The following is a 27,134-nucleotide window of genomic DNA, read 5'->3' as shown; positions in this document are numbered from 1 at the left end:
CCATCCCCGCCTGGCTTTCCTTTGCTCCAGCTGGGATCAAGGAAAGACCAAATAGCCATTCCATTTGACTAAGATAAGATAACAAGTCACAGCTTCTGCTGAGACAGAAGAAAAAGACCAGGTGCACGGTCCTGTTTGAATAAGAAAAGAAAGAGAAACAGCCCCCTAGGTGATTTAGCACTCTCCAGGCATACACCTCCACAGAGATAATACTTCCACATGAAAGGGCCATTCAGCCTTGAGAGACCTGGAAACACCGTGTTACCATCCCCCATTGCCTGTAACCACAAAAACTCACTCCTCACCCTGTCCGGTGCTCAGTCTTCGGGAGCGATCCCACTGAGCCCGCTGGCGTTAATAAAGCTGCGTTCTCCCATCTCTCCGTGTGCCTTTTGGGTTTCCTCGGTCACCTCAGATTTTCCGCAACACATGTAGGACTTGCAAATGGAAGCTCAATTAGCTATCAGAGCTGGGCTATCCAGGAACCCATTCGTAGGGCAAGGTGTAAAACTGTTGTGCAGACAGGTATATAAACTTCTTACAGGAAAATACTAGCAATTGGGCTAGAAGGAGATGGTGTGGGGAAGGTACCTGCTGACTTTCATTCCCTGGGAAAGATTCAAACTAGACCTTAGATGCCAGCTAAAAGAAAAGCCTGTGGGCCACGAATCACAGACCTATACCTCTGAAACAAATAATACATTATGTGTAAATTTAAAAAAAAAAAAAAAAAGCTATGGTCCTCAGGAAGCAGTCTTTAAAGTATGCAGATAAACCCCTTTCAGGGAAGGATTGGGGGATGGGTGTTCTGCCTGCTTCATCTGGGCTGAGCCCTGGGGGTAAGCCAGGACTAGCTAGCCCTTCTGATGACAGACAGTTGGAAGAAGGACAAGAAAACATACCAGGACCCTTTTCAAAGTATTTTCTCATTTATTCCTCGTGTAGAAGTCACTCAGTAGCGTCTGGATTTCTTTCATAGAGAAATTGCTCCAATATATTGTCTTGTATTGAGTGCATCTGTGGGAGCAGAAGAGCTCAGCAGTCACCTACCTGTGTTGCCTCTATAATCTTAAATACAGTCTCCCAAGTGCACAAAAAAACATGAATTAGATATATTATTCTTCTGTCAAAATCCTCCAATGTTGTAAATAAAATCTAGGAGTAAAAACATAAGCAAATACTAATAATTGAACAAGAACAATAACAAAACCCTCTACAAATATCCTTGAAGAGCCTAGTATACACTAGGATTTCCCATTACCTCTAGATTCGCACTAAACATAGTCTCAACCCATTACTCTTCCACCAGCCATAGTAGGGCTTATTGCCTATTTCATTCAAGTGTCTGTTCAACAGAGGGATCTCTTGAAGCCCTACCTAACATACTTCCAAATGCGCCATCTTTCACCTTGATTTAGCTTTTATTTGTTTGATATTGATTTTCTTTCTCTGCAATGTAAACTCTGTAAGAACATGGTCTTGGTTAAGTTCACTGTTAACCTCAGTGACACCCTGTATGGGTATCAAAGGCCTATGTCAGGCAAGATATGTTCAAACATTGATGTAACAAGTTGATCAGTACCAAAAAGGCACTGAAGTGTTTTAAGCAGGAAGAACACAATAAAATATACATTTTAGCGAGATCTCTCTTATTAAAGTCTAAAATGGAACAAGCTTAGAAAAGGGATACAATAGAAAGAACACTTTACCTAGGCGAGTGAAAACTGATATAAAGTAAAAATAAAAATGTCTGTATAAAAGAGAAACAGAGTTGAATGGTAATAATGAAGTGTGAGCAACAAACTTTGAGAGATAGTAATTGGCTGTAATCCCTGGGGGAAAGGGAGGAAACTAACATAACTCATGTTTCTGTTTGATATTAGAGAGGTACTTTGGTATGATGCAGATTCCCTATAATAGGTAATACAGACTTATGTACTTCCAGCAGATAGATGGGGAATTTGCATGTAAGGAAGTGAGAACAGTCAGTAAATAATTTTCTTTGAAAGTATTTGGTGGTGAAAGGCTATTACATCATATTTTATTTGTTTTAGAATAGAAATTTGAACATGCATTTACTTTGAGGAAAAACTGTTAATAGAAAAAATAAAAAGTTAAAGATGCAGGAAAGAGCCTCAGAGAGGAGACGGAACAGAGGTTTGAGCACAGATGATAGGATTAACCTCCAAGCAAGGCAGGGATTTTTTTCCTCAGAGGCACAGCAGGAAGATCTGAGGTTGGTTTTAGATAGAGATAAGATTGAAACTGTTATTAGGTCAGTATGTCCAGAGGTTTCATATGAGAGAGGCTTGATTTTCTCTGAACACAATGCCTCACGTTGATAAATATATTTTGAAAAATTATTCTTTATAAAATAAATAAGAAAAAAGTCATTTTAACTTATTAGAAACAGTCTAAAATAGTGCTAAATGTGAATGTACCTGAATTTTCAAAATCTACTTTTTCCTCCAATTATCCACATTTTACCAACAAGCAATGGAACAAAATTATTTATTATCATCTTTTATATGTGTATATAGTTAGATGAAAGCATACGAGTAGTAGCAACTCCAGCAACCTCCCCAAAGGTGTGTTATATTTTGTGTCTTACTACTTTTAAAATTCTGTAGTTATTCTGAATTCAATAAGAGCATCTAATTAAGTTTGCATCATGAAAAATGTTGATATTGCAAAGGTAATAAAATATATGGAAAGTATTAATGTCAATGATCACTTTGCCTACATTTTCGGTAATTACAAATCAGTTTAATCACTGAATAAACACAAATAGTCTACACTTCAGTCTTAAAAATCTATTTCACAAGACAGATTAGTAAGTGGTATAAATGATCTAGAAATAAGGCTTTAATCCACTATTCTTTAAAAAGTATTTCAGGTGCTGTATTTGCAAAAAAGAAGGTTGAAATAATTTTTTAAACTGCTCATATTAAGGATATTTTGTTTTTGAAAGTAAGATACTAAGAATGTGTTTTTAAAATTTTGTTCAAAATCTTAATTTTCTTTTTTTTTATTTTTATGGTCTTAGTCTTTGAATACTAAACATAATTTTAGGTTAATATGGGCAGCTATTTTTTTTTTAATTAAAAACATCCTAAGACACATTCTTAAGATATAAAGCAGGGAAGTGTGAGTTGAATATATGTTTGTTACAGATCTTCCATTGATGCCTACCTGACTAAAAGTAGTTTGGAAATTTGAAAATTTTTTTTTCTTTTTCCTTTGTCACAAGCATTGAGGCATATCATTGTATCCCAAACTTGATCTGTACTATTTTCTGAATATAAGATAAAGAGGCATGAAATATCTAACATCACATACTTTTATTTTATAGCAAATGCATATTATTTACATAAGCCCTTATCTTATCACTCATCCCAAAGAGAATCATAATTCATATATATCCTGAGTATATTATATTTCAAAGCTATTTTTTGACTTTATTAATTCTTTTTAAGATTTTATTCATTTGACAGAGGGAGAGAGAAAGTGGGGGACTGTGCACACAAACAGGGGGCATGGGAGAGGGAGAAGCAGGTTTCCCGCTGAGCAAGGAGTCCAATAGGGGATTGAACCCCAGGACCCTGGAATCATAGCTAGCTGAAGACAGAAGTTTAAATGACTGAGCCACCCAGGCACCCCAGGCATTACTAAAGATTAGTAATCTTTATTAATCCATTTAAAGTTTATCCATTTAAAGTTTATCTCTGTGTATGGTATAAGTGAATGGTTGAGTTTCTTTCTTTCCTTCTTTTTTTTTTTTTGAGATTTTATTTGTTTATTTCTCAGGGAAAGAGAGAGAGCACAAGCAGACAGAGTATAAGGCAAAGGCAGAGGGAGAAGCAGGTTTCCCACTGAGCAAGAAGCCTGATGCAGAACTTGATCCCAGTACCCTGGGATAATGACCTGAGCCAAAGGCAGCCACTTAACCAATTGAGCCACCCAGGTGTCCTGGTCAAGTTTCATTCTATCCAATTTTCCCAGCACCATTTATTGAAGAGAGTTTCTTTTTTCTATTGGGTATTTTTCCTGCTTTGTTATAGGTTATTTGACCATATAGTTGAGGGCCTATACCTGGGCTCTCTATTCCATTCCATTGGTGTATATATCTCTTTTTGTGTCAGTATGTAATATAGCTTTGAATATAGCTTGAAATCAGGAAATGAGATGCCCCCAGCTTTGTTTTTCTTTTTCAACACTTTCTTGGAGATTTGAGGTCATTTCCGGTTCTATACAAATTTTAGGATTGTTTGTTCCAGCACTTTGAAAAATGCCAATGGCATTTTGATCAGGATGACATTGAAAGGATAGAGTGCTCTAGGCAGCATAGACATTTTAACAATGTTTATTCTTCCAATCCATGAGCATGGAATTTTTTTTTTATCTTTTTGTGTCTTCTTCAATTTCTTTCATGAATGTTCTATAGTTCTTTGAGTATAGATCCTTTACCTCTTTGGATAGGTTTATTCCAAGGTATCTTATGGGTTTTGGTGCTATTGTAAATGGAATCAATTTTCTAATTTCCCTTTCTACAGTTTCATTGTTAGTGTATAAGTGTATAGTGTATAAGAAAATTGTATAGTGCTCGCTTTAGCAGCACATATACTAAAATTGGAACAATACAGAGAAGATTAGCATGGTCCCTGTGCAAGGATGACATGCAAATTCATGAACCGTTCCATATTTTTAAAAGAAGGGCCATCTGTACCCCAATGTTTATAGCAGCAATGGCCACAGTTGCCAAACTATGGAAAGAACCAAGATGCCCTTCAACGAACGAATGGATAAGGAAGATGTGGTCCATATACACTATGGAGTATTATGCTTCCATCCGAAAGGACGAATACCCAACTTTTGTAGCAACATGGACGAGACTGGAAGAGATTATGCTGAGTGAAATAAGTCAAGCAGAGAGAGTCAATTATCATATGGTTTCACTTATTTGTGGAGCATAACAAATAGCATGGAGGACATGGGGAATTAGAGAGGAGAAGGGAGTTGGGGGAAATTGGAAGGGGAGGTGAATCATGAGAGACTATGGACTCTGAAAAACAATCTGAGGGGTTTGAAGTGGCGGAGGGGTGGGAGGTTGGATGGTGGGTATTATAGAGGGCATGGATTGCGTGGAGCACTGGATGTGGTGAAAAAATAATGAATACTGTTATGCTGAAAATAAATAAATTTAATTTTAAAAAAAAAAGAAAGAAAAGTGTATAGTATATAAGAAAGCAACTGATTTCTGTACATTGATTTTGTATCCTGCCACTTTACTGAATTGCTGTATGAGTTCTAGTAATTTGGGGATGGAGTCTTTTGGTTTTTCCAGATAAAATATCATACCATCTGTGAATAGAGAGAGTTTCATTTCTTTGCCAATTTGAATACATTTTATTCCTTTTAGTTATCTGATTGTTGTTGCTAGAATTTCTGCACTATGTTGAACAATAGCAGTGAGATTGGGCATCCTTGTTGTGGTGTCCTTGTTGTGTTCCTGATCTGAAGGGAAAGGCTCTCAGCTTTTCCACATTGAGAATGATATTCAAGTGAACATCAATGGGGAAAAGCTTTTCCCCACTGAGAATGATATGTGGGCTTTTGATAGATGGATTTTATGAAATTGAAGAATGTTCCCTCTATCCCTATAGTCTGAAAAGTTTTAAATAGGAAAGGATGTTATATTTTGTCAAATGCTTTTTCTGCATGAATTGAGCCTTCCATGCAGTGCTTCTCTCTTATTAATTTGTTCTATCACATTGATTGATTTGTGAATGTTGAACCTCTCTTGCATCCCAGGAATAAATCCCACCTGGTTGTGGTGGATAATCCTTTTAATGTACTGTTGGAACCTATTAGTTAGTATCTTGTTGAGAATCTTGGCATCCATATTCATCTGGGATATTGGTCTGTAATTCTCCTTTTTAATCAGGTATTTGCCTGGTTTTGGGATCAAGGTAATGCTGGCCTAATATAAAGAGCCCAGAAGATTTCCTTCTGTTTTTTTTTTTTTTTTTTTTTTTGAAAAAGCTTCAGGAGAAGGTATTATTTCTTCCTTGAATGTTTAGTAGAATTCCCCAGGGCATCCATCAGGTCCTGGACTCTTGCTTTTGGGGAGGTTTTTGATCACTGCTTCAATGTTGTTACTAATTATTAGTCTATTCAGGTTGTCAATTTCTTCTTGTTTCAGTCTTGGAAGTTTATAGGTTTCCAGGAATGCATCCATTTCTTCTAGTTTGCTTAACTTTTTGGCATATAGCTGTTGATAATAATTTCTGATGACTGTTTCTATTTCCTTAGTGATAGTCATGATCTCTCCCCTTCCAGTCATAATTTAGACAGGAATCCATCAAAATCCTAGAGGAGAACATAGGCAGTAATTTCTTCCACAATGGCCACAGCAACTTCTTTCAAGATATGTTTCCAAAAGAAAGGGAAACAAAAGTGAAAATGAACTTATGGTACTTCATCAAGATAAAAAGCTTCTGCATAGTAAATGGAGCAGTCAACAAAACAAAGAGGCAGTCCACAGAATGGGAGAAGGTATTTGCAAATGACACTACAAACAAAAGGCTGATATCCAAGATCTATAATGAACTTCTCAAACTCAATACCCAAAAAACAAATAATCAAGTTCAAAAAAATGGGCAGAAGGAATGAACAGACATAAACGTCCAAGACATACAAATGGCTAAAAGACACAAGAAAAAACATTCATCATCATTAGCCATCAGGAAAATTCAAATCAAAACCACATTGAGATACCACCTTATACCAATTAGAATGGCAAAAATTGACAAGGCAACAAACAACAAATGTTGGAGAGGCTGTGGAGAAAGGACAACCCACTTACATTGTTGGTGGGAATGCAAGTTTGTACAGCCACTTTGGAAAAAAGTGTGGAAGTTCCTCAAAAAATTAAAAATAGAGCTATCCTATGACCCAGCAATTGCACTACTGGGTATTTACCCCCAAAGATACAGATGCAGTGAAAAGAAGAGCCATATGCACCCCGGTGTTCATAACAGCAATCTCTGCAATAGCCACACTGTGGAAAGAGCCAAGATGCCTTTCTACAGACGAATGGATGAAGAAGATGTGGTCTATATATACAATAATATATTACTCAGCCATCATAAAGGATGGATAACCAGCTTTTGCATCAACATGGATGGGACTGGAAAAGATTACGTTGAGTGAAATAAGTCAAGCAGAGAAAGTCAATTATATGGTTTCCCTTACTTATGGAACATAAGGAATAACATGGAGGGCATTAGGAGAAGGAAGGGAAAAATGAAGAGGGAGGATATCAGAGGGGGAGACGAACCATGAGAGACTGTGGACTCTGAGAAACAAAATGAGGTTTTTAGAGGGGAGGGGAAAGGGGGGATGAATTAGTCTGGTGATCAGTATTAAGGAGGGCACGTATTACATGGAGAACTGGTCGTTATATGTAAACAATCTTGGGACACTACATCAAAAGCTAATAATGTATTCTGTGGTGACTAACATAACATAATTCTAAAAAAGTAATCTTTATTAATCATATAGAGTTCACAGATATTCTTTTTTTTTTTTTAAGATTTTATTTATTTGACAGACAGAGATCACAAGTAGGCAGAGAGGCAGGCAGAGAGAGGGAAGCAGAAAGAGGGAGGGGGAAGTAGGCTCCCCTCTGAGCAGGGAGCCCAATGTGGGGTTCAATCCAAGGACCCTGGGATCATGACCTGAGCCAAGGGCAGAGGCTTTAACCAACTGAGCTACCCAGGCGCCCCACAGATATTCTTTAAAAAAAGGAAAAGCAAAACAAAGAAAACAACTTTCTAGAGAAGCACAATCCTCATGAATTTTGCATCATAGTCATATTAAAAACTTTGCATCATAGTCTTATATTAAAAAGAAAATAAAAGTGATATAATTTGTTTGCACTATGATGCTTTCTAAATAAACTCTTTTTTAGAAAACTCTGGTCTTTACTTAAATGTTACAGTAAAACAGATATAAAATAGATACTAAGTTGTAGCTTATATTTATTAAAAAGCTGCAAGTCCAGATAGTTTTAGATCATAAATGCATTATTTAATCACTTTAGTATGAAACTGATTTCCCAGTTTTCTATATTGTTTATACTTCTTAGTGAGAACAAGCCCTTTCATTTGGCCAGTGGCCTTCCTCCTAACTTCCTTCTTAGTCAGATAATCAGAAACAGGAATATTTCTTAGTGAAAAAACAAGTAAAAGTCTCAGTTAAAGAATATGTTTTACATTTGTAAGAGTTTCAGTAAAATATCAAACATGACCTTTGATTTCAAGGAGATGAAATCTATCAGGAGAAACAACATATTTATACCTAAAATAATAAAATAAATGATTTTTGTGATGGATGTGTCTGAGTTTTCACTAAGAGACTGTACGATAGTTGTGCTTGACTCTAAAGACCTCATGAACATTCCACACAGTACAATAAAGTCCAGAAGAAAACCACAATTATTCTTTTTCCTAATCAAATTTTTTTCATAGTCTTTGTACAGAGGTTAATGGATTAATACAAATATTGCTGAAGTTCCAGAATCCCTTGTGTCCTTTGTCCTATGTCAGCCCAAATATTCTGTTTTCCTACTACACACCACTTCTAGCAGAGAAAGGCTGCAGCTACTCAAAACTCTCAGTACAGGTTTCTAAATGATGAATGCCCTCTTAACTTTTAAGCTAAGAACGTAAAAATTGGATTCCTCAGTCATTGTTTTCATTCTAACCAGGTGGTGAATAGAATGGGTGGCGTTTTACAGGGATCTTAAGTTAGGTTTGTATTGCACACCATGATGAGGATTGTAGATATATTCTGATGACAAGACACACTTTTCCCTTGGGGTGCCTGGGTGGCTCAGTGGGTTAAAGCCTCTGCCTTCTGCTCAGGTCATGATACCAGGACCCTGGGATCAAGCCCGGCATCAGGCTCTCTGCTCAGCAGGGAGCCTGCTTCCTTCCCCCTCTCTCTCTGCCTGCCTCTCCACCTACTTGTGATCTTTGCTTGTCTAATAAATAAATAAAATCTTTAAAAAAAAAAAAAAAAAGACACACTTTTCCCATGACCCCAACTTTCCAGAGTCTGATTTGCTTATGGTCTGCTAGGGCTGCCATAATAAAATGTCAAAGAATGGTTGACTTAAGCAAAAGACATTTATTTTCTCATACTTCTGGAGGCTGGAAGTCCAACATCAAAATGTCCAGAGCTTTGGTTTCTACTCTATGCTTGCTCCTTGTCTTGAATATGCCCACCTTCTGTCTGACTACTCACACCCACCTCTCCTGTCTCTTTCTCTTCTTATAAGGACACCAGTCATATTGAATTACGACCCCACCTTTATGATCTCATTTAACCTTAACTACCTCTTTAAAAGTCCTGTCTCTGAATATGGTCACATTGGAGGTTAGGGCTTCCATATACGACTTTTGGGGAGATATAATACAGCCAATAAATAAATAAATAAATAAATAAATAAAATGAACAAAATAAATAAACAAATGACAACAAAAGGTCCATTTATTTGTCTAAAATACTTAACAATGTCATTCATAGTTCTCAATGTTAGTCAAATTACACACGTCTCTTTGAGGTATTAGTAATATATTTACTCTCTCTCTTTATATATATATATATATATACACATACACACACATATATATGTAAACATACTGGGTTGTGTAAAATAACATATAATACATATAATAACATACATAATGTGATAATATGGAAAACAACTGTTCTTAAAGTTCATGAAAATGGGTTAAAGTTGTAAGGAACTCTACAGCTTCCAGACCTGCTTTTTCAGACTGAATCATAAAAGCAGTAACTAAGTGTAAGTGATTTGTGATTCCTTCTGATCCTCTGCTGTAAGTGTATATGGGTGCCCTTAATGTCACATCTAAGGACTGAGAGAACTGCTTTCTACTTGTTTGTCTGGACACACTGAAATATAGAGAACAAAGGTAGTTATCTGAGAAAATCACATGATGCCAAAGCCATTTTCAGTTCTACGATTTTTAAGAACAGGAAATGGCATTCTAAATCAACATACATAGAAAACAAAACAAAGAGCTAAATGTTTTTTATGCCACCAAAACCTCAAAAAGGATTAAATACTAAGCTAAAGATAAGCCATGAATCACACAGATGTTTTCTTTTACTATTGGACAAAAGAAAATATTCATGACGAAGATGGATGATAGAGAGATAGAGAGAGGAGATAAATAGATAGATGTGGTAGATTGATAGTAAACAAAATCATTTTATTGAGTCTTTCTGTATTGTTTCCTAGTCATGATGTGCTTCAACTCTGGTAAATAAATACATGATATACCAAAATATTCTATCATCTTTTTATGTAACATACGATTAGTAAAATCTTTTTGAGGACAATTTTATTTTATTTATTTATTTTTTAAAAGATTTTATTTATTTATTTGACAGAGAGGGAGATCACAAGTACACAGAGAGACAGGCAGAGAGAGAGGGAAGGAAGCAGAGTCCCTGCTGAGCAGAGAGCCTGATGTGGGGCTTGATCCCAGGACCCTGAGATCATGACCTGAGTCGAAGGCAGAGGCTTAACCCACTGAGCTACACAGGTACCCCTATTTTATTTATTTTTTAAAGATTTATTTACTTGTGAAAGAAAGAGAGAGACTCCTAGAAGGGATAGGAACAGAGGGAGAGGGAGGACCAGAGAAGGGAGCCCAACACAAAGCCAATCCCAGGACCCTGAGATCATGATCTGAGCCCTAACCAAATCAGTTGCTTAACCAACTGAACCACCCAAAACACAATTTGTGTAAATATATTTCTTATAGAAAGACTTTTGAGAAAATGTGGATATAATATATGATATGATATCATGGATTTCAGATAACATCTTAGCACATCATGTACCACAGCATAGCTCTTATAGACTCTTGGGTAAATATGGTATTTCTGTCATCACTATGAAGTCATAAGGTATTGGGCATTCATTCTGACATTGGTCACTGTGAAATCAACTCATTATATGATTATTTTCAATATTTCTAGTTTTTAAAATATGAAATAACATAGCCCTTGGAATAGCTTTTGGAAAGTAAAATTTGAACCCAAGGGCCTTTTGTCTGGAAAGCTAATTCCTAATGTCTAACCTAAAGTTTTCATACTTTTAGGTGTGGCAACTACTTCTTGTTCTCCTCTCTTTGCTGCTTACTACTGAGAGAACCAGACATTTTTAAGGAATCCATCCTTAGAAGCTTGAAGTTAGATTCAGGTGATGTTTCTTAATAAGTACTATTTTAAACATTACTAGAAAATTAGGCTGGGTATATAGGATATATTGCTTAGTATGTAAGAGATACACTAAAATCTATCTAGGATTTCCCACAAACTGGCAGAACCTCAGCCAGAATAGAAATTGCTATTACTATAACCCAAAACACATTTCCTGTATTAATAACTTAGAAGACTCAAGAAGTCAAGTTCATTGAACTTTTCCAGCCTGATCCTGGTTTCCAAGGAGGAGGCTATATTCACTGTGCTTGTCACAGTAAACTATAACTTTCACATCATTTATGTGGTATAACTATAACTTTCACATCATTTATGTGGTAGAGTATGAGATTTTGCCAAAGTCAAATGTCATCCTGTAAGGAACTATTTTATTTTTAATATCTTAAATATCTTTGATAAATGAACATTAGCTAAGTAATATAATATATATCCACATGGATATGAGTTAATGTTAAATGAAAACCATCCTCCTCACAAAACAAGTCATTAAGTAACACAAATTATCCAAATTCATGACCAGAAAGTGAAATACTCTAACCCCTCCTTCTCTCCCCACTTCTTCATCCCCTGATGACCTTAGCCTATTACATAAATACATTGGCTGATTATATCTTTGCAACAGTCGATCTTCGCGAAGAGCGAAATCCTCTATTACATTAAAACTATTTTCAATTTTGAAGAAAAGGAAGCCTGTATCTAAAAAGAACTTAGTGACATACAGAATGTTTCATGAAAAACAACTTGTGGAGAATGAAAAAAATGACTGCTGGTTTGTGATTCCTTTCAAGTTTACTCTCATTTGTAGAGCCTGAAGGAGACTGTGTAAAGAAGATAAAATAAAAGCTCGGATGCCACACAAGATTAACTTGGCAATAGAGATAAGAACATTTAATCAATGGAAAACTAGCTTCATGGAACAGATCAGATCACAGTGACTGCAGGGCAGCATACCAAGCCCATGAATGATTGCTATTTACCTTTTCAAAACAATGACAATAATATTTTGCATTTTGATAGCTACTTTGATCAGAAGTTTCCAAACTCTTAGCATATTTTAACATATTAAACCTTCTTAGATAGATACGACTTCAATCAGAACTTTATAAAAAATAGGCTGTTTGGATTCTATTGGAGAGAATGAAAGATGAGTGGAGATTAGAGATACTTTTGGAAACATCCCACAGCTCAACACTTGTGGAGTACAGACTTATATTTTATGTAAAAGCCAATGGAGTTTCAAGATAATCAGAATCCTTGGCTAAGTATTAATGATATTTCCATATGGACAGAAATATTGAAGTTTTATTATAAACAAAATATTGGATATTAATCACTGAAAATAAATGTGTCACAAGTCTTCAGGAAGCAAGAAAATAGTAAAATAAGAGGAGATCCTGTGTGGCTCAGTCAGTTAAGCATCTGACTTCGGCTCAGGCCATGATCCCAGAGTCCTGGAATCAAGCACCATATCCGGCTCTCTGCTCAGTCGGAAGCCTGCTTCTCCCTCTCCCTCTGCCTGACTCTCCCTGCTGATCTCTCTCTTTCTCTGTCAAATAAATAAATAAAGTCTTAAAAATAAATAAATAAATAGTAAAATAGAAGAAAAATAAAAGAAATAGAAGCAAATGACTATAACAAATAAGGTATTAAATTATTATAGCATGATGATTTAGACACATGTATGTGGAGTAATTACATACTAATAGTTATTATTTACGATGATAGCACAGGTATGTTGGGGGAGATTCATTAGTACTACCTTCTTTAAATGAAAACATCTTTCACACAGACAAGTTCTAATTTCATATACATAATTAAAAATAAATATCTTCCCTCACTATAAACATATAACATATACCAACACTTTAAGAATTTATAAGAAAAAAATTACCCTTAATGAGGCCCAAAACTAGGTAAAATTAAGGGAAAGAATGGGATGGTTAAAAGAGATGTTTTATAGTTCTGCTTTTCCACTAAGTGGCTGGATAGATAGATAGATGATAGATAGATAGATTATAGATAATTTTCCTTCTTTTTTACAGCTTCAATTAGAGACAATTTTTATAAACACTATTTTCTGTCTCAGGTATAATATTAGCGTATCATATTACATTTAATTTTTCTTAGCTGAACTCTGTGGTAATGAATCATTTTTCTGTTCTGATTTTCTTTGTGTACAATATTTTTGTGCAAATGTGTATCCAAAAATAACACTATTCACCTGGGGTTATTGGAACGGGTGCTTTGAATTTAGTAACTAGTCCAAACTGATATTTAGTACATTCTTTTATTATTATCGACTTTCTTATGATAAATATAATGAATATTCAGGTTCTAGAATGAGGAAAAAATTAATAAATAATTTATTATGCAGTTGATCTCTCAAATATCATCAATGATCACATTAAAAAACCTAACTTAGCTATTCTGTAACTTTTTGCCAATTATGGTACCAATCACTATAAAGGAAATTTATTATTGGTGAAAAAAAAAAGTTATGCAGATGTTGAAAAAAAAAAAGGTGTAAAGTGTATCAAGATTGAAGAAACTGACCCTAACATTATTTGAAGGGTCTCAAAAACTGTGAATATGTTTAATGTTTAATAAGTATCCAAAGCTTAAGAAATCATGTACTGACTCTTTATATCAGTTTCCATATTATAAACCAAAGTTAACGACCTCAAGGAGGAAAAGATATTATGCATTTTGTAGTAGGGTATTAACTAAGGAATTCCAGATAAATCTCTGAGAGAGCATCAAGCAAAGACCTATACAGAAGAGTTTCATGGATGCCCTTAGATATATTGCAGATAATATTAATACTCAACTGACATCTATATTCCCTTCTCTTATTAATTGTTAATATTTATGAACCAGTACATAAAAAACAAGAATGGAAAAGACCCATGTTTATACAGACCATGAGAACAACTCTGAGAATAGATGCTTATTCCATTTTTGGTGTTGGAAATCAATGTTTGCTCTAAGTCATTTTCCCCTAATTGTTGTTTTATATCAAATCAATAAGTAAGAGTGACTAATATTTTCCGATATAAGAAAAAAAGAAATTAAGGCCCATGAGTAAATTCTGATTTTAAACATTTTTATTAATAGCATGTTCTCTCTGTACAGGAAAAAACAAGTATTTCATTATATGGTAAGCTTAAAACATTTAAATTTAGATTTAAGTTTTTCTTTTCAAGATTTTATTTATTTGAGACAGAGAGAGAGAGAGAGATCTGAGGGGTGAAGCAGAGGGAGAGGCAGACTCTCTACTAAGTGGGTCTCCATCTCAGGACCTTGAGATCATGAAGGTCAAAGGTCTGAGTCAAAGGCAGATGCTTAGCTTAACTGAATGAGACACCCAGGCATCCCTAGATGGAAGCCTTTAAAACATAAAATAAACTTGTTAAATTACTACATGTATGTGTTTAAGTAATGATGAAGCAAATTGTAAGTTTTGTCAACATTTTTAATAATGTAAGATTCTTGTTTATTTTATTGATTAATATATGCATGTATACAATCCAAATTTATTTTGAACCTTAATTTTACTGCTTTCTCTCATCCTTTTTCTGTCTTTTGCAATATATTGTGTCATAAATACACACACATACATACACACACACACGATTTTATGATTAGACAAGATATGCCTACATATTTGATAGTATTCTTTGGGAAGATTGACAAAAAATTAATTTTGCTATATTGTGCAATTTGCCTAGAAAACCCTTACATGAGGATTTTTTTTTTTAAGAGAAAAGCATTTTGGTTTTAAAAAAGCAATGTGAAAATGCCATTGAATCTCAGATTTGGGCAATTTTATAAAAACAAAATGGAATAGAATGGATCTCTTAATCCCAAAATATCTATTTTTTTCATATACTTTGTAATTTCTTGTATTTTTAGTTTTTGCTAAATAAAAGTAATTTATAGATAGCTTTACTGTTCTTTGAGCATGGATAATCTAGACATGAGAAGTAACATTTATCAAGAGTTCTCTTGATAATATAAAATGCAACCATTCTACTTTTATTGGACATTCTTCCTTTTTTTCCCCCAAGACCCAAAAAATGCCAAAGGATGTCACCTGAAGCATAGATCTATAAAAGTTAAGTGCTGATAACACTATAAATCCATACTTAAAAAAATCTTCATTACTTAAATTAGTTTTCACTGAGTTCTTAATCTCACTATAATTAATGACATTTAATTATTTTTCAAAACAATATTTAGAGTCAGTTCTCAAAAAAATGGCATGAAACCAAAAGAGGATTTTATATTTTGCATAAAATTTAAAAGATTCAATGTTCCCAATACATGAACAGAAAAAGTCCTAGTAGAAGAGCTAAAAAACAAAAAACAGAAAGACAAGAAAAATGAAACACTATTACTGAAAATTTTAATATGATGATAATGTTCTTTCAGAGATGTAAGGGACTGTTTTGAAAAATTTTGTATGTTTTTAGATAATATTGTATTAAATAGCTATCAGTATTACAAACCACAAAGAAAAAATCATGGTTATAATTATATTACCATATACTTTATAATTACATATCTCTAACTGATGCTTTTAATCACCTGCTGTGGTTGAACTACACCTGAGAAAAGGTTATACTCCAACTTCCAGTACTAATTGTAAGGTGTATTGAGTTGCAGAACTGAGTGCAACGTTGATAGAATAAATAACAATTTCATGAAAGTAATTTCAAAGTTCTAAAGCTATAATTCTTAATTTTTGCAGTATTATCCCAATAACATCAAAGTCCTAAAATTGAAAGGGGATGATTTAGGACTTCCTTGTATAAAAATATACACATTTATACACACATGTATAAAAATATGCATGTTGTCTAACTTTCTATTTTAAATGTTTCTTTAGAAGAATGTGATCACAATGTCTGTCCAATTTATTTGATCACTTAAATAGTAATTGCTTGAAAATGGTAGATTGTTACAGTAGTTTTAATCCAAGTAATACATCCTCCAAATTAAGTCTAGAGAGAATTTTCTAAAACTCACATGTGGGAATGTCATAAAAATTATCAAAAAGCTTCCCATAGTTATAAGGAAAAAATTCTTGGATTAGTTGGCATCAATCCAAACGATACCAACTCTAATTATAGGTTTCAGCTATTCACCATATATACCATCACCCCACATATATCAGTTCAGAACTCTCTATATGTCTCCAAAAACCTGTTTAAACCAATCTATTCTATTGGTTAATTCTTACCTGTTTTTTCTTTAAGTTCAAGACTTATTTTCTCTGAGCAGTGTTTTAGAACCCTTGTCTCTGCCTTACCATCTTGTATTGTTACCTCTATTATGTGGCACAGCATCATATTAAACTGTATTTTAATTTATAACATATAGGTGAGCTCTTTGAGCTCTAAATGACCTCTATGGGAGAGACAAGGCCTATCTTTGACTACTTATAAGAGCATGTCAGAATTTCCTTGTATACTTTAAAACATGTTTAAGATAGTTAAACAGAATTATTGAAGACAAATCAAAGTCTTTCTTTGATTTAGCATTTTCTCTACATTCTTAGAAGTAATAATCTTCTCTCCTTTGTTAAAGGTAATAATCTTCCAATGTGACTAGATTTAAAATGAAGCAATACATTGGATAAATAATGATATAAGCATATAAAGTATTGGTAAATTTGTTCAACATATAAATCACAGTTTTTTTCATACATCAAATCTAGCTGTTAAATCAATACCCTTTGGGGTGCCTGGGTGACTCAGTGGGTTAAGCCTCTGCCTTCGGCCTAGGTCATGATCTCAGGCCCTGGGATCAGGTCCTGCATTGGGCTCTCCAGGTCCTGCATTGGGCTCTCTGCTCAGCAGGGAGCCTGCTTCCCTCTCTCTCTCTCTCTCTCTGCCTATTTGTGATTGCTCTGTCAAATAAATAAATAAAGCTTTTAAAAACAAAACAATACAAAAAATACACTTTCATTTTCATTGGCATTAATTTTAAACAGCTATGTATTAACTAAGTAAACAAAACCTAAAAATGTTTTAGTCTTATTAGCCCCTATTTATTTATTTATTTATTTATCTTTGGGCACAGTCATCTCTATACCTTCACAAATTTTAATTTTCTTTCCATATGAAATTAAAAAGTCCAAATGATGTAATTATCAGATTTTTGAGTTTTTTTTTAACTAGGAATATTATTTTTTCAGTAGAAATTACCTTTACAATTACATAATCACCATTATTTTCTATCTCCACCCTATATCTGCAGAAACTATTATTTAAGCTATGGACAGTTTATATTTTATTTATCCTCATAAAAATAACATTTCCATTTTAGTTTTATTACACAATGTTTACCTAATATAATACATTTTCATACTTAAAATGCCATGTATACTTAATAGTATTTATCACTTCTTTTTTTGAAAATCTCTTTCTTCCTCCCTCTCTCTGTATATAGAGTATATTAGCCAAGGTTCTCCAGAGAAACAGAACCAACAACTTGTGTGTAATGCATTAGACAGAAAGTGAGAGAGAAAGATTTCTTTTAAGGAGCTGGTTCCTCAATTATGGAAGTGATACCCAGAATTTGCAGGATAGACCAGCTGGCTGGAGACCCAGAGCTGATATAATGGTGAAGCTTGTGTCTGAAGATAGTCTCAAGTTTGAATTCTCTCTATGCATCTATGTCCAAATTTCCTTTTTTGAATCAGAGCAGCCTTTATATTAATTACTTCATTTTAACTTAATTATCTTTTTAAAGACTGTCTCTAAATACAATCAAAGTCTGAGGAATTGGAGGTCAAGTTTTCAACATAGGAATTTTTGAGGGACACAGTATAGTCCATAACAGATAGACAGATACAGATAGATAGATACAGGTAGATATAGAAGTAAGTGTAGAAAGACAAATACATATAAATTGAAATTTAATTTTATACTTTTATAGTACCAAATATATATTACAATATATTGAAAATTCAACTGAATGAAATAAAATAATTTTTGAAATATTAATTTATATTTCTGGGAAGAAATGTATATTTCTAGAATCTGACACTATTCTGCATGTATATGCTTTTAAATTTTGTAGATAGAATTAATACCAGAAAAATCTTGAACAAATAGATGACTAATCTTAAGTTCTATTCCAAAAATATAAAATATTATATATAATCAAATATTTTATTTAATAATAATTAATAACAGGTTAAAAATTTAAGGTCTGTTTCAACTTTTGGGAGGTAAAAGTTTTGAAATCAGTTGATTTGGAAAATGATTGTTTTTCATTCACCATGGATTGGATGTGTTTTATTCTAGAAATGAGTGACAAATATTAGTAAAATCTTACCTGAAAGTATGTATCAGGTCCTATACTGAATTCTTTATAAAAAAAACAAACAAACAAAAGAAAACAAAAACAAACAAACAAACAAAAAAACAGAACAAAACAAAAAAACAAACTCTACTATTACTGGCTCCCATATACAGGAGAGGACAGATGGAAGAACTGAGATAAAGAACCAGTGAGTAACTGTCCCAGGCTAATGAGTAGCAAGACTGGGATTTTAACTCAGGCTCTCTGGCTCCAGCCTCATTATTCTCCATGGTATGCTCCCTCTCCAAAATACTTGTTAAATGTCCTTTTTCTTATACAATGAACTAAGACTTTTTTTTATACCCATTTAGAACTAATTTGTCCTGCATCCCATTCCTAGTTCATGATATCTTATTTATAGGGTCGATCATTAAAAACCCATACCCTAAAATGAACCCGGGAAGCAAACAGTTTAAGGGATTCCAATAGCAATTAGTTTTCCCCAAGTAGTTCATTTTGTTTAGCAAGAGCCAAAGAAGTCATGCTAAACCACCATAATATTAGTGAGGCAAGATGTTTTTGAATAAGTGGAATGCTCTTTGGTGCCCATGCAGATGGTTTCACTCTTTTGGTTGGAGTGTCCCTGTCTATGTTACAGGGAATTTCGACTACATGATAGCAAATGTTTCTTCCATGCCAATACCACCTACCTTGGCTTATCCTTGTTTCCGAAGGATGTGAGGTGGCATATGACTCTCTAGGGCTCCATGATATTCATCTATAATTCTGGGCTGCTCTTGAAACAAGTGTGAAGGACATGAGGTCAACAGAGTAAATCACATATATGTAATGACAAAGCAAGACACAACTGATGGAAAATAATGCAAAGAAATTTCATGAAACCCATATAATGTCATGCAAAATGAGTTTTTATCTAGTCATTAGTATAATTCCCCTTTTCTATACAAACATAATATTTAGAATTGCATTTACTTGGTTATGGACAGGACTATACTTGACTTGCATCACAAATAATATTCTCGATGTTACAAGCAAACAATGAGTCATGGAACACTACATTCAAAAATTAATGATGTGGGGCACCTGAGTGGCTCAGTGAGTTAAGCCTCTGCCTTCAGCTCAGGTCATGGTCTCAGGGTCCTGGGATTGACCCCCACATCGGGCTCTCTGCTCAGCAGGGAGCCTGCTGCCCCCACCCTCCTTCTCTGCCTGCCTCTATGCCTACTTGTGATTTCTCTCTCTGTCAAATAAATAAATATAATCTTTAAAAAAAAAAGTAATGATGTATGATGTATGGTGACTAATAGTGTACGGTGACTAACAACATAATGTAAAAAAAAACTAGGGAAAAGAAAGATTCTGGATGGATGAGAGGTATGCTTTCCATGCAATGAAGAGTGGAGAAAGAAAAATTGTCATGCAATAGGCATTGATCATACGAGTCAATTTTGGAAAATTGATCTTACATGATAGTTATGAATTCAGCATTGATTGGCTTAAAACTACCCATGCCCCTATATGCTTAGTGTATTTGTATATAAAAAATATGGGGAGTGCTGTTATAGAGAATAAAATAATGAAGTGCAGGCATATATAGGTAATCCACTAATATTAGCATCAACACAAAAAGAATTATTTACCTGGTATGACTAGTTACTAGTGTATGATTTACTTGCATCACCTTCCTCAATCCTCACAATGATCTTAAAGATATTGAATGTTAGGAGCTCCTGGGTGGCTCAGTCATTAAGCATCTGCCTTTGTCTGCCTTTGGCTGAGGTCATGATCCCAGGGTCCTGACACTGAGCCCCGTGTAGGGCTCCCTGATTGGTGGGAGACTGCTTCACCCTGTCCCATTCCCCCACTTGTGTTCCCTCTCTGTCTCTCTTTCTCTGTCAAATAAATAAATAAATAAATTTAAAAAATAAAATAAATAAAAAATTAAAATGATTAAAAAAAGGTATTAAAAGTTAGCCAGTAGTTAAATAATTTGCTTAAGATCATAAAATTATTGAGTGTCAAGACAAGAATTTGAACATGATATGCTTAGTTTTGAAGCCCACATTATTTCCATTAATCTTGTCTCTCTGGAAATATTTGGATTTAGTTGGAAAATATTTTTTACCATGATAAAACATTTAATTCATGATTACTAATTTTGGAATTTTGAATATACTCGCACAACAATTAAGACTCTTAAGCAATATCCTTAGGCTGGCTTGAGTTCTCATTTATTACAGCTATCTGTCAAAAAACAGTGCCTGTATCTACCCAGTGGATGGCAAACAATGATTTTAGACCATGCTTGTGTTCTGAAGAAAAGATTCACAGCAGCCATGGGTACTCTCAGTTTCAAAGAGGAAAAAGCAAAACAAACAAAAACAAAAACAAAAAACCACCTATTAATATTATTTTAAAAAAATGATAGAGGAAGAAGAAAAGGGAAGTCTATGCTTGATGAGGGTAATACTAAACAGTAAAGGGGAATGAGATAAAGTTAGATCAGTTACTTAAAACACCCACCTCATTATCTGGGAAGCCCTGCGGAGACAGCCAAGCTGGAGTCCCAGTTGAGGGGTCTGGTAGAAACGTCCTCCCTTCAAGCAACAATTCCAACTGACCATCCTTATAAGAGCTGCATTTATAGGACAAATGATGGGTGTCTGAAGTTAAACATTCATTTGCCTACATGCAGTTTGGAGCAAGTTGCATTTCTATGTTATCGTGTTTTCACGGAGACTGGGCTAGGTGTCCTTGGCTCCCCTCCCAGATTCCACCATCCTGGAGGTCCAACCTGGAGCCAGAGGGGATGTAAGGCAAGATTTATAACTCTTGGTGTCCAGCCCATAAAGGCCATTTCTGACCCGGAGGCCCCTAATGTCAACTAATCATTCTCCCAAGGTCACTTACGCAGCACAATCTCACAAGAACATTCTTCAGCCTGCCTGCCTACGTGCAGGATGGAGTGGTCTGTTATGCAGAATGGATCACAGAAACCTCCACCCATACAATACATCTATACAATACGGTACAACTGAAATAATCAGTTGATTTAACCAAAAGAGATTTTGGGGGGGACAATTTGTTGCAAAGCAGAATGTATTTATGACAATTTTTAGCTAAACAAATATAATCAATTCAGGTATTTTTAATAATTCACTCAACATATTAGATCCCATGAAATAAGGCCTTAACTCATAGAATAATAAGACATGAAAACTCAAAAATAATTTTTTAGTAAAAATATTAAATATAAAAACACAATAAGATGGGCACTAAATCAATTAATAAGATTAAAAAAAAAAGATATCCAATCACCTGATGAAAGCTTTTTTCCAAAGCAGGGCATATATAAAATTCACATATACAATCATTACCAATTTCCCAGAAGGCAGATTTATTGACTAGGCAATTCAGAACCTAATTCTTGTACACAGAGGGGGACTGGTTAGGAAGAGTCACAAGTGTTGGCAATATTTAGAAAAAGTACTATTTTCTAATTGTCTTGGATTTTGTCTAAGAAAGAGAATTCTGGGAAAAGTGAGAAACACTGATTTTTTAATGTTTTTATATGTTATAGAAAGAAGGAATTTTAATAAGGTAAGATTTAAATTGAGCTTATAAATAAAAAAATACTCTGCCCTCAATGCCAAATCTACACTCAAACCAAGAAATTTAAATTGTTTGCAAGAGATCAGTTTCTTACATTTCATAGGTTTAGAAAAATTTCTATTACATCTTGCTGTTCAAAAAAAATATCAAGGTTGGGGTGTCTGGGTGGCTCATTTGGTTAAGTGTCTTCCTCTGGCTCAGGTCATGATCTCAGGGTTCTGGGATTGAGCCTTACATCAGGGTCCTTGTTCAGTGGGAAGTCTGCTTCTCTTTCTGCCTCTCCACCCTGCTCATGCTCTCTTGCTCTCTCTCTCAAATCAATCAATCAATTTCTCTTTAAAAAAAAAAAAAAAAAAAAGACTCACATGTTCTACCAAGTAAACCAGCCAGGCACCCTTATTCAGAAAACTGGGCACCTGGATTACTCAGTCTCTCAAGCATCTGCTTTCAGTTTAGGTCGTGATCCCAGGATCCTGGGATAGAGCCCTGCATCAGGCTCCCTGCTCAGTTTGATGCAAGAGCTCCTGTGCTTTCTCTGCCAAATAAGTAAATAAAATCTTAAGAAAATGAAGAAATAAGTTTAAAAAAATATCAAGGCAGTTTACTTCCTGAAGGAAGAGGTGTTATTGTGAACACCCAAAACCGTTGGAAACTTGAAATAGTTTTATTGTCACCAAACAGTTTAAATGACTTAGTTGTTCTTCCTCACCCTTTGCTAGAAAGTCTAAGAAACTTTGTTCTGGGAATGATTATGTCAAACCATGGGAAGAAGAGAGAAATAGAGACCATTTACTGGAGGAAAACAAAAGCAACAGCAAATATACATGCTTGCTATGGATAAGCTCTCAGTAAAACCATAGACTCCAAGTTTAAAATTATTTAAATATAGCCAAATACATATGTCATTTAAAAGTTATGATTAACTTCTTTCAGTCATAATTTGGTTACATATCTAGCAAGCATCGATAAAATAGATAATCTCCAAATATAAACTTGGAATAAGATAAAAAAAACAAACAAACCCTAGCTACTCTTCTTTTGGGACACTTTGAAAAGCATTATTGTGTCTTGGATTTCTCCCTTTTAAATATAACTATCCAACTGTTATCTAATTAAGTCTTCCATAGGCAAGGATCTGGTTTTCCACACCTGTGGAGAAAATTGTCATGGCATTTTAACGACTTAATAGAGCTTGAGGAAATGGAGGCTAGTGTGAATGTGAGTAATGATTAGTTCAATTTAGTGCCAAAGCTGTCAATTTCCAATTAAGGGATGTGTTTGTTCCTCAACAATGTAGTACCACAAATTGGGAGTTATGACATTGTTAATTCATCTTTTGCCACCTGATAGAAATAAATCAAATGGCTCCCAGTAATCTCTTCCCTAATAGAGAATTACTGAAGTTAGGCACTGTTGGATATCAAGTTTAAAACCAAAGAAATTATTTTCAGTAATGGAAATATGTGAGAAAAAGAAAGAAAGAATAGTAATCTTTGGTAACATGCCCATGTTATGGTAAAATTGAATGTTAATGAATGTCAGAGCATGTAGTTGTAAGCACTGAATGTTTTACCAGAGAGGAAATTATGATATTGCTTATGTAAATAGAATAGAAAGAAAATGAAGAAGAAGAAGAAGAAGAAGAAGAAGGAGAAGGAGAAGAAGAATTATTGTTATTATTATTGTAGTGTCCAGTGACAAGAAATCTTTAGCAATAAAATATAAAGTAAATATAAAATTCTTCTCCCAATTAAGCATCAGTCTATGTATTATTTTCTATATAGACATGGGATAGAAAGTTGGAAGGAGTGTTAGTGAAAATATGAAAAGGATGGATCAATAACAAAAAGGAGAAATTTTAATTTATATTTATAACTAAAGAAGCATTATATCTGCTCTATTTAGTAGTAATAAGTACTACTTGTGTATATTATATAATAATAAAGAAGTTTTAAGATATGGAACCAACAAAATATATGGAGAAGAATGGATATACTTATCACGCCAAAATTATATTTCAGAATATAGTAAAATAATAATAGCTCTTATTTATTAACTGTTACCTATGTGTTGAAGATTGGGATAGGTTAATTTTCACATATTTTATTTAACCCCATGCATATAAATAATGCATATAAATAATCCCACATATTTTATTTAATTCCCATGCAATTTGATTTTATTATTATTTTTCCATTTTACAGATGATAAAAATGATATTAAGAAAAATTAAGTGAAATACCAAAGGTAGCAAACTTAGGAAGGACTAGGGACACCTCGGTGGCTCAATCAGTAAGGGTCTGCCTTCAGCTCAGGTCATGATCCCAGGGTCCTGGGATTGAGTCCCACATGGGGCTCCTTGCTCCATGGGAAGCTTGTTTCTCCTCCCACTCCCTCTGCTTGTATTCCCTCTCTCACTGTGTCTCTGTCAAATAAATAAATAAAATCTTAACAAAACAAAACAAAACAAAACACCACAACTTGGGAAGGACTAGGTTCTCAAAAGAACCCTTGTCCTCTGATACAAAAGCCCATGCTCATTTTTGTCAAGACTTTCTAACATTCCTTAAGGAGTTGATACTTTTTATTAATGCATGATGATTCACCTGCAAAGGTCATATTATATGACTGATAAAGTTATCTGTTATCTGTTGTCGGTATAACAAACTCATCTTGAATTTTAATAGCTTAGGGTTTTGCAAGTCAGGTCGAGCTTAGTGGAGATGGTTCACTGCTCCTGCTCTACTTAGCCTGAGCTGGTAGAGCTTGATCTGGGCTGCAGCAAACACTTCCAAGATGGACTACTCACTTTGTTAGCAAGTTGGTATTGGCTAGGGTAGCTCTGTGGGGCATCGACCACGTATCTGTGCGATGTCTTTCCATGTGATAGCTTGATCTTCCTTATAACATCACAGTCAAGTTCCAAGAAAGAACACTTCCAGAAGACAAACCCTAATGGGAAGCCCAGGGAGCTTCTCCTTTCATCATACTTGTTCGTGCTGCGTTCACCAAACACAGTCACAGGAACAACCCTATTTTCAAAGTGTGAGGTGACTACCCAAGAGCATTAACACTGCGAGGTTTGGATCACTGTCAGCACCAAAATAACGGTTCATCTGAATACGATTCAAGCAACTCTGCTATGAACGTGGAAGACAAAAACCTATATTTCCTTTATCTGTGGAGTGGAATTAAAGAAGAATGGAGCAAATTCCTCCCTTTCATTGTAGTACAAAATAGGCATTTAATAATTAGATTTAGCATCACAGATATTGAAAAGAACATTTTAAACATGTATAATCATAAGTTTTAAAAATCAAAGGTTTCTATGTAGCAAACAGACTGAGGGCCTTTATTGATAGTCTTACAGGAAAACAAGAAAAACAAGAAAAAAATGAAAGATAAAAATATTTTTAACTTCTTTAAGTGTAATTAATGAAATGGCAAGAGAATAAAAAAAGATGCTTATATATCAAAACTAGTAAAATTAAGCATTCTAAATCTGACTTTTTTTGTTAAAGATATTTACAAATGATGTGACCTTGAGTTCCACTTTTCTTGGCCTTGAGGAACACAGGGGCAGTGGGCAAAACCTTGTATATGTCAAGAGGGAAAATCCAATTGGAGGTAATCCATAAAAAGCGAGAAGCCAAATTTTTTTTTTTTTTTTTTACAGAGAGAGACACAACAAGAGAAGGGAATACAAGCAGGCAGAATAGGAGAGGGAGAAGCAGGCTTCCCGCTGAGCAGGGAGCCTGATGTGGGGCTTGATCCCAGGACCCTGGGATCATGACCTGAGCTGAAGGCAGCCGCTCAATGACTAAGTCACCCAGGCACCCCTAGTAGCCAACATTTCTAACCCTTCAGTATATGAATTTATCACATTACCAGCAAATTGCAAGAAAATGCTCTGGTTGGCAATTGGGGTAGTAAGTGATAATAAAATAATATCTCCTTGATAATTCATAACCATGTGTTTTAAATATAATATTTATTAGACAAATTTACATCTAAATTTGAATTCACTCCCTGGAAAATCAGGAAGAGTCTTAATACCTGCATTGTGAAAGCACTATTATGCACGTAACAACTCTTGAGTATCTGAGTGAGTGAAAAGAATCTCCATAGAAATGGAATAGCTAACATCAAATTAGAGAAAATACATCAGAGACCCCCCCAAAAAAAGAAGTTAACAATTGCTCTTCATGGGAAATGTGGGGTTGGTTTGTATCCAGTTAGCATGTGTTCTCCTTTACTCCTCCATTCTTCAGCATTGTTTACACAAGGGGTTAGTCTAAGTACAGTACAGTCTAGGAATGAGACATGCCTGCCAATTCTGGAGTTCACTTAGCTGACCCATTTGGGGAACCATGATCTCCACAACCATTGTGGACTTCCATCTGTTATTTATTTGCTTTCTTTGTTACTTAGACACCAGGTGCAGAGGAGGAATTCTATTAATTAAAGGACCCCTCAGAGACTACAGTAACATTATTAACATCAAAACAATATTAAAATAGTTTTAAATTGAATTTATTATACTAAATTGAATTTATTATTATTTATTACATATAGATTTATCTATGCTTAAGATAGATTACCCATCGATTTGTCAGCTTACATATTATAATATAATAAATGGTTTTAAACCTGTGCAATTTATTTATAGGCATATTGAGATTATTAATGAAGTATTTAAATAGCAAATGTCATATTTTTATTAACAGCTTAAGAAAAACTTCAGTTTAAATAATTCATATGATAACTTCAAATAGTGAAAATAAACTAATGAATTTACCTTTGAAATTTAAACCTTCTAAAAACATTCACAAAACTGCTTGGTAAAAATAAGATCATTGAATATCTTGTTA

At 34.4% G+C, this 27,134-nt stretch overlaps 1 protein-coding gene and 1 non-coding gene across 2 annotated transcripts in view; one reads left to right on the top strand and one right to left on the bottom strand.

Annotated features, from left to right (window-relative positions):
• Positions 1–27,134, bottom strand: part of LOC122894644 (receptor-type tyrosine-protein phosphatase T-like) — a 47,834-nt gene that overhangs the window by 7,461 nt on the left and 13,239 nt on the right.
• LOC122897558 lies at positions 4,600–4,706 on the top strand. Its single transcript, XR_006382553.1, has one exon. It is a non-coding gene; the product is annotated as a U6 spliceosomal RNA (small nuclear RNA).

This window comes from Neovison vison, chromosome 1 (genome assembly GCF_020171115.1).
Source record: "Neovison vison isolate M4711 chromosome 1, ASM_NN_V1, whole genome shotgun sequence".
In the NCBI taxonomy this organism is placed as follows: Eukaryota; Metazoa; Chordata; class Mammalia; order Carnivora; family Mustelidae; genus Neogale; species Neogale vison.
The sequence above is the reverse complement of the archived record's forward strand: the minus strand, read 5'-3'. Positions and strand labels throughout refer to the sequence as shown.